We start from the raw sequence: 8181 nt of genomic DNA on the forward strand, positions 1-8181 counted from the left end.
AAAAATAAAATATTATTAAAAGTGAAGACAATTTGCAATTCAAGTAATGACACATGAATAAAAAGCACAATTTGTCTTCGCGGGCCGCATAAAATCATGTGGCGGGCTGCATCTGGCCCCCAGGCCTTGAGTTTGACACCTGTGCCCTATACAAAGGTAAAATAGGATGAGAATTTGATAAAACAGATATGGACATCATCATATTCCATTAGAGTTTAAATTGCTTGATTGATTGATTGAATGATTGATTGATTGATTGGTTGGTTGGTTGAGTGATTCATTGAGTGATTCATTGAGTGACTGACTGAAGGGCTGAGTGACCGAATTGGCAATCGTTCGATGTCTGTCTGTCCATATGTATGTACTATATATGTATGTATGTATGTATTTCGTTATTTGTTTTGCGTATGTATTTCGTTATTTGTTTATGTATTTCTCGTTCGCATTTTCTTTCTTATCTTCCACTTCTTTCGGCTGCTCCTGTTAGGGGCCGCGAATGCAGAGCGATCGTTTCCATATCTTTCTGTGCCACCAACCATCTGCATGTCCTATCTTTGTCTCTGCCACACTCTCCATTATTTTGGCCAGTAGATTTCCAAGCCTCGCTTCTAACATTCTTTCCGATAACTTCATGCTTTGCTTAATCAACATAACAACACCTCTGTATGTCACGTGCTGGTGCCACCTGCGACGGGACCACGCCCCCCCTGTCAGTGGAATCACCGTCACCTGCCACGGGTTCATGGACAGCGCTATATCAGCGCCGCAAGCGCAGAACCGAGTGCCAGTCTGTCCCTTGATGATGCTTCGCTCATCAGTCCCGGAGAAACTTGACTCGCGTGACTATTCGAAACCCCCGCAGAACCGTTTGTCCTCTCCAGCCCGATCGCCGCTCCAGCGCCGGCTGTTCCCATCATCCCCTTCCAATAAAGTCCGTCGTCACGCACTTGGCTGTACTGTCCGATCCTTAACAGTACAGACTGGCCAACGCTATGCAGTCAGCGAACGACGAGACGGCATTGAGCCGACTGGAGCGAGCCGAGACCGCCATCAGCAGCCTGTCCGCCGACATCCGGAACCTGATCGAGGTTGGTCAGCAACAACAGCTGCAGTAGCAGGAGATGGCCCAAGCCCTCCAGAGACTGTCGGTGGCTGCGTCCCCGGCTGTCACGGCACCCCAGCACCGCCCGTCTGCCGAGGCCAGGAGGCTCGCGGACGTCCCGGAGCCCCGCCTCGGCAACATCGAAAAGTTCAACGGCGATCCCAAGTACGTGAGGGCGTTTGTGACCAACTGTCGCATAATGTTCAGCCTCCAGCCCGTCACGTTTGCGTCAGAATCAGCCAAGGTCGGGTTCGTCCTAACCCACCTCACGGGCGAGGCGCGGCTATGGGGTTTGGCAGAGTATGAAAGGATGGCCCCGGCATGCGATTCCTTCGACGCCTTCGCAGAGGAATTGCTCTGCCTGTTCGACCTGGGATCCGCCGCCAAAGACGGCGCCGAGGAACTGGCGACGCTGCGTCAAGGTAGCCGATCGGTCGCGGAGTACGCCCTTAAGTTCCAGACGTTGGCCGGCAGCAGCGGATGGAACGCGCCAGCGCTCGTTAGCACATTCCTAAACGGCCTCGCCGAGTATATGAAAGACGAACTGGTGTCTTACGATCGCCCGCGAACCCTGAAGGGCGCGATGGACTTGGCGGCCCGAGTAGACCGGCGGATCCGGACGCGGCGGCGCGATCGGGAGAGGAGGTCCCCGCGGAATCCGCGTGGCCACATTCCTCCGTCTGCTGGGGACCCGTCAACCACACCACCCGCCGAGCCCATGGATCTGGGAGGGGCTCGGGTTCCCTCGGAGGAGCACCGTCGACGCCTCTCGCTGGGCTTGTGTTTTTACTGTGGGGAGGGGGGCCATCGGGTGGCGGGGTGCCCGTTAAAAGGCCGGAGCTCACGCGGCGTCGGGGGGATCCGCGTGAGCTCGACCAGCACCGGCTCTCCCAGTCCCAGCACGCTCACGCTACAGGCACGTGTCCAGCTTGCGGCGGGCGACCAGAACGTGGCGGCCTTGGTGGATTCCGGCGCGGAGGGGAACATCATGGACATTAGCCTGGCGCGTCAGTGGGGTGTCGGCTTCCTCCCGCTGAGCCCGTCCATTCCCGCGCGTACCATTGATGGCCGTCTGATTGGCGAGGTGGCTTTCGTGACGGAACCGGTTAAGGTAATGCTCTCCGGCATTCACCACGAGACCATCCAGTTTTTTCTTCTTTCCCTCCCAGGACAGCAGCTCATCCTGGGGCACCCTTGGTTGCGGCAGCACAACCCGGTGCTGGACTGGGAGGTGGGGGTGGTACGGCAGTGGAGCGAACGCTGCCATCGAGTGTGCCTGAAGGCGGCCACCAGCCCACTCGGCAGAGCCCCGCCCAGGTACAGTCCCGACATCTCCAATGTCCCAGCAGTTTATCACGAACTCAAGGAGGTTTTTAGTAAAGCCAGGGCCGCTTCTCTTCCTCCACACCGGTCCTATGATTGCGCCATCGACCTGTTGCCCGGCACCTTCCCTCCCAAGGGACGCATCTACTCCCTGTCCGCTCCTGAGCGCCGGGCTATGGAGGAATACATCCGGGATTCCCTGGCAGCCGGTATCATACGGCCGTCCTCTTCACCTGCGGGAGCGGGGTTTTTCTTCGTGAAGAAGAAGGAGGGCACGCTCCGCCCGTGTATCGACTACCGGGGAATAAACGAGATCACCGTAAAGAACCGATGCCCTCTGCCTCTTCTTTCTTCCGCCTTTGAGAGCCTTCAGGGTGCCACCATCTTCACAAAGCTGGATCTTCGCAACGCCTACCACCTGATCCGCATCCGGGAGGGAGACGAGTGGAAGACGGCTTTCAACACCCCGAGCGGACACTACGAGTACTTGGTGGTTCCGTTTGGGCTCACCAACGCCCCAGCAGTTTTCCAGTCCCTGATAAACGACGTGTTACGAGACATGCTGGACAAATTTGTGTTCGTTTATTTGGACGACATCCTCATCTTCTCCCGCTCGCTTCCTGAGCACATCAAGCATGTCCGGGCGGTGCTGCGACGCCTCCTAGAGAATTCGCTCTACGTAAAGGCAGAGAAGTGCGAGTTCCACGCCTCCTCTGTCAAATTCCTCGGCTACGTGGTGCGTGAGGGATCCATCGAAATGGACCCTGGGAAGGTGGAGGCGGTCACGTCATGGCCTGTTCCCGAGACACGCAAGCGGCTGCAACAATTCTTAGGTTTCGCAAACTTTTATCGACATTTTATCCGTGGATACAGCACGGTGGCCGCGCCACTCACCGCCCTTACCAGCCCCGCCTCCCCATACAAATGGACAGAACGGGCGGAACAGGCATTTCAGGAGCTTAAGAGGAGGTTCACATCCGCTCCCATCCTCAGAGTTCCCGATCCCGACAGACAGTTCGTGGTCGAAGTGGACGCCTCGGACGTGGGTGTCGGGGCGGTGTTGTCTCAACGTAGCCGCCAAGATGATCGTCTCCATCCGTGCGCCTTCTTTTCTCGCCGTTTGTCAGCCTCAGAAAGGAACTATGACATCGGTAATCGGGAGCTCCTCGCCGTCAAGTTGGCTTTGGAGGAGTGGCGACATTGGCTGGAGGGTGCCACCACTCCGTTCATTGTCTGGACCGACCACCGCAACTTGGAGTATCTGAGATCGGCCAAGAGACTGAACGTGAGACAAGCACGGTGGGCTCTGTTCTTTGACCGGTTTGAGTTCTCTCTTTCCTACAGACCGGGTTCCCGTAACGCGAAGGCGGACGCCCTGTCGCGTTTGTTTCCTGGTGGGGAGGAGGGACAGGGTCCGCCTCCCACTATCCTCCCGAGCTCGGTTCGGGTGGCGGCTCTCACATGGGAGATCGAACGCCAAGTGGAAGCCGCATCACGCAATCAACCCGGCCCCAGCAACTGCCCGGAGGGTCGCCTGTTCGTCCCTGAAGGCCTGCGATCGGCCGTGCTGCAATGGGCGCACGACTCACGCCTGGCCTGTCATCGCGGCGCTGCACGCACGAGGTACGTGGTGGCACAGCGTTTGTGGTGGCCCACCTGGCAAGTGGACACCAGCGATTACATCAGAGCCTGCTCAATCTGTAACCGCTACAAGACGTCTACTCATCCTCCGGCCGGGCTGCTTCAACCCTTGCCGGTTCCCCAGCGTCCCTGGTCTCACCTGTCAATTGACCTTGTCACAGGCCTCCCCCCCTCAGAGGGAAACACGGTGGTCCTCACGGTGGTAGACCGTTTTAGCAAGATGACGCATTTCATCCCTCTGCCTAAGCTCCCATCTGCGAAGCATACGGCGTCCATCATGGTGCGGGAGGTGTTTCGTCACCACGGTCTTCCACAAGACATCGTGTCAGACCGAGGACCTCAATTTGCGTCCACCTTCTGGATGGAGTTCTGCCGACTCCTCGGCGCCACGGCCAGCCTCTCCTCGGGGTTTCACCCTCAGTCCAACGGTCAAGCGGAGCGCCTGAACCAGGAACTGGCCAGGGCTCTCCGATGCATGGCCGCCGGGGACCAGCGCGGGTGGGTTCAACAGCTTCCCTGGGTAGAGTATGCTCACAATTCCCTTCCCAGCTCGGCCACGGGATTTTCGCCTTTCCACTGCGTCTTCGGGTACCAGCCACCCTTGTTCGCCCACCAGGAGCGTGGTGCGGCGTGCCCGTCGGCCCAGGCTTGTGTCCGCCGTTGTCATCGTGCCTGGGCGAGGGGCCGGGTCACTCTTCTCCGCTCTGTTTCAGGCTACGCCCGCCAGGCGAACAAGCACCGGACGCCGGCTCCGGAGTACAGAGTGGGGCAGCGTGTGTGGCTCTCGACGCGGGATTTGCCGCTGCGAACGGGATCCCGCAAACTGGCGCCCCGCTTTGTTGGACCGTTCCCGATCCAGAAGGTGATTGGCCCGGCCGCAGTCCGTCTGCTCCTTCCAAACTCCATGAAGGTTCATCCCACGTTCCACGTGTCCCGTGTGCGGCCCATCCATGAGAGCGCGTTGGCGCCGGCGCCCGTTCCGGCGCCCCAGCTCGTCGATGGGGGCCCGGCTTACGCTGTCCGCTCCCTGCTCCGATTGCGGCGGCGTGGTCGGGGCCTACAATATCTCGTGGACTAGGAGGGTTATGACGCGCACCGCTCCTGGGTTCCGAGCCGCTGGATACTCGACCGTTCGCTCATCACGGAGTTCCATCGCTGTCATCCGGACCAACCGGGTCCTCGGCGCGGGCGCCCGAGGAGGGACGAGGGGACCAGGGGTGAGGGTCCGGGGGGGTCTTGCCCACCGGTACCGGGGTCTTCTGTCCCCGCGCCCGTCAAGCCTGCGTCTGGCGAGGTGTCGGAAGTTTCAGCAGTGTGCTGACCCCTCCACCTGGCCGCCCGGGGTATTGCCTTCCTTTTTTTTTTTTGTTGTTTTGTTGTTTTCGGTTCCTGGGAACGTCGGGAGCCGTCCCTTGTGGGGGGGGTTCTGTCACGTGCTGGTGCCACCTGCGACGGGACCACGCCCCCCCTGTCAGTGGAATCACCGTCACCTGCCACGGGTTCATGGACAGCGCTATATCAGCGCCGCAAGCGCAGAACCGAGTGCCAGTCTGTCCCTTGATGCTGCTTCGCTCATCAGTCCCGGAGAAACTTGACTCGCTTGACTATTCGAAACCCCCGCAGAACCGTTTGTCCTCTCCAGCCCGATCGCCGCTCCAGCACCGGCTGTTCCCATCATCCCCTTCCAATAAAGTCCGTCGTCACGCACTTGGCTGTACTGTCCGATCCTTAACACTTGAAGTCACATCTCAATGTAATTTGGCTAATATTGGGGTAATGTGATCAAATTTTCTTGACCGTGAGAGCAGCCTCGCAGCGGCATTTTGCACTAACTGTAGACTTTTGATACTGGACTTAGGAAGACCAGAGAATAATACACTATAGTAGTCCAGGCGCGACGTGACGAACGCATGTACAATAGTTTCCGCATCCCTGGTCGAGAGAATCGGACGAATCTTAGCGATATTACGAAGGTGAAAAAACGCAATCCTGGTTATATTCTTAATGTGTTTTTGAAAGGAGAGCGTTTGGTCAAATATTACCCCGAGATTAGTTACAGTATCACTCTGAGTGATAGTACGGTTATCTATAGTTATAGTGGTTTCCTTAAATAAGTGTTGATAACGAGTAGGACCAATTATCAACATCTCAGTTTTATCTGGGTTAAGACGAAGGAAATTGAGAGACATCCATTGCTTGATCTCCGCAAGGCACGCCTCGAGATTACAACAGTCCCGCGAATCTGTCATCGATAACGGCATATATAACTGGGTGTCGTCCGCGTAGCATTGAAAACTAATATTATATTTACGTATTATGTCCCCAAGCGGAATCATATAAATATTAAATAAGATCGGTCCGAGTACCGATCCCTGTGGGACACCACACGTAACATTATAGAGCTTAGAGGACGTATTGCCATGGACCACACGGTGCGTCCTGTCTGATAGATAGGAATTGAACCAGCTGAGTGCTGACCCTGAGATACCAACACAACTTTTAAGACGCCCTAATAAAATATCGAAGTCTACAGTGTCAAAGGCAGCACTAAGATCGAGTAGTAACAATACAGACAACGTATTTAAATCCATAGCTATGAGGAGATCATTAGTCACTTTAGCAAGTGCTGTCTCTGTGGAATGATTAGCTCTAAAACCAGACTGAAAAGCGTCATATCGATTATTAGCGATCATGTACTCAATAAGCTGCTGCGCTACTACTTTTTCAAGAAGTTTTGCTATGAATGGGAGGTTTGAAACTGGCCTATAGTTACTGAGACAGTCCGGTGCCGGTGACCAGTGAAGCTTTGGCGGGGAATTACCTCCCTCTGGCGGACACGGTGAAAAATTACACCACCTCTCGCACTCAGCGCATATGTGCACTGATAACACCAAACTGCAGTTGGCAAGCAGCAAAACGCGGAATAGATTCTAATCCTGCTCTGTCTTCTCTGTTTGTGCGTCATTTTTTGTGAGCGCTGTCTGCTCAATGTCGTCTGTTTGAGATTGTCTGCGCGTGCAGAGACGTGTGGGATCCCATGTGTGTGTGAGTGTTCCCATGGGTGTGTGTGTGTGAGCGTGTGTGTGTGCGCGTGTGCGTGGTCGAGAGTACGAGTGTGTGGGTGTGCTCCTGAGTGCGCACGTGTGGGTGTGTGTTTGTAGAAGCAGCAAAAGCTAAAAGGATAGTGAGTTTCTCGGTGCTCTGGGGCACGTGCCCGCCTGCGGTACCCGCTCGGGGAGGGGAATCTGGCTTCGGGGGCGGGGCAGGGAGTGGCCAACCTGTACCTGCCCACCGTGTTTTAAGGCTAGGCACTCCCCGTGTGGGCGATGTTGGGGCGGGGCGCGGGGCCGGAGTTGTGCCCATTTTGGGGCCTACCTTGCTGGTAGCGAGAAAATGTGACAGAATGATGGAGGACGGCATGCTGAAGGAGCAAAAGAATGCATGACCAACAGTGGAGGTCCTGCGGTAACTGCAACCCAGGAGAATTAATGTGCCACAGCTGTCTAACAGCAGAAACAAGAAGCATGGGAATGCTACCTAATACGACACTAATATAGATGTGCATGTATGTATCTCAAGCAAGAGTGTGGCCCCCTCGTAAATAATGAGGGACCCTACTAGGGTCAGCTGGCGCCCCCTAGACCCTCTGGGAGCAATGAGAAATTGGAGTTGAAGAAAAGCCCAACTTGTTAATTTAAATTAAAGACAGAATGATAAAATTGAAAACCAATTATTGATATTGCTCTCTGTGGCTCTCCTCAATACTTCTGATTTTCTGTTTACATAAAAAACCTGAGACGGCGGATACATCCGTTTCTCCAGGGGGACAAAGAGACACAGACTGAACTTCCAAGTTGTCTGGAGAAGAGTTTCGTGGAGCGTCACATTCAAATTCTTAAGGCCAGTGTGATTTTGTCCACAAACTCTTGCATTTCACTCTAACCTGGGAACAGGGATTGCATAGCAGACTGACTACAGACTGATCATCGTAAACTTGTGAACAATCGCTTTTCAAACAAGGGGTCATCTCCAACATAAGTTGAGTGCGGGTACAGAAATAGCGTGGGCGGAGTACACCGGATCAAATATCAATTGAGACAGCCGGTCTTAAGGGG

This window comes from Syngnathus scovelli, chromosome 20 (genome assembly GCF_024217435.2).
Source record: "Syngnathus scovelli strain Florida chromosome 20, RoL_Ssco_1.2, whole genome shotgun sequence".
Lineage (NCBI taxonomy): Eukaryota > Metazoa > Chordata > Actinopteri > Syngnathiformes > Syngnathidae > Syngnathus > Syngnathus scovelli.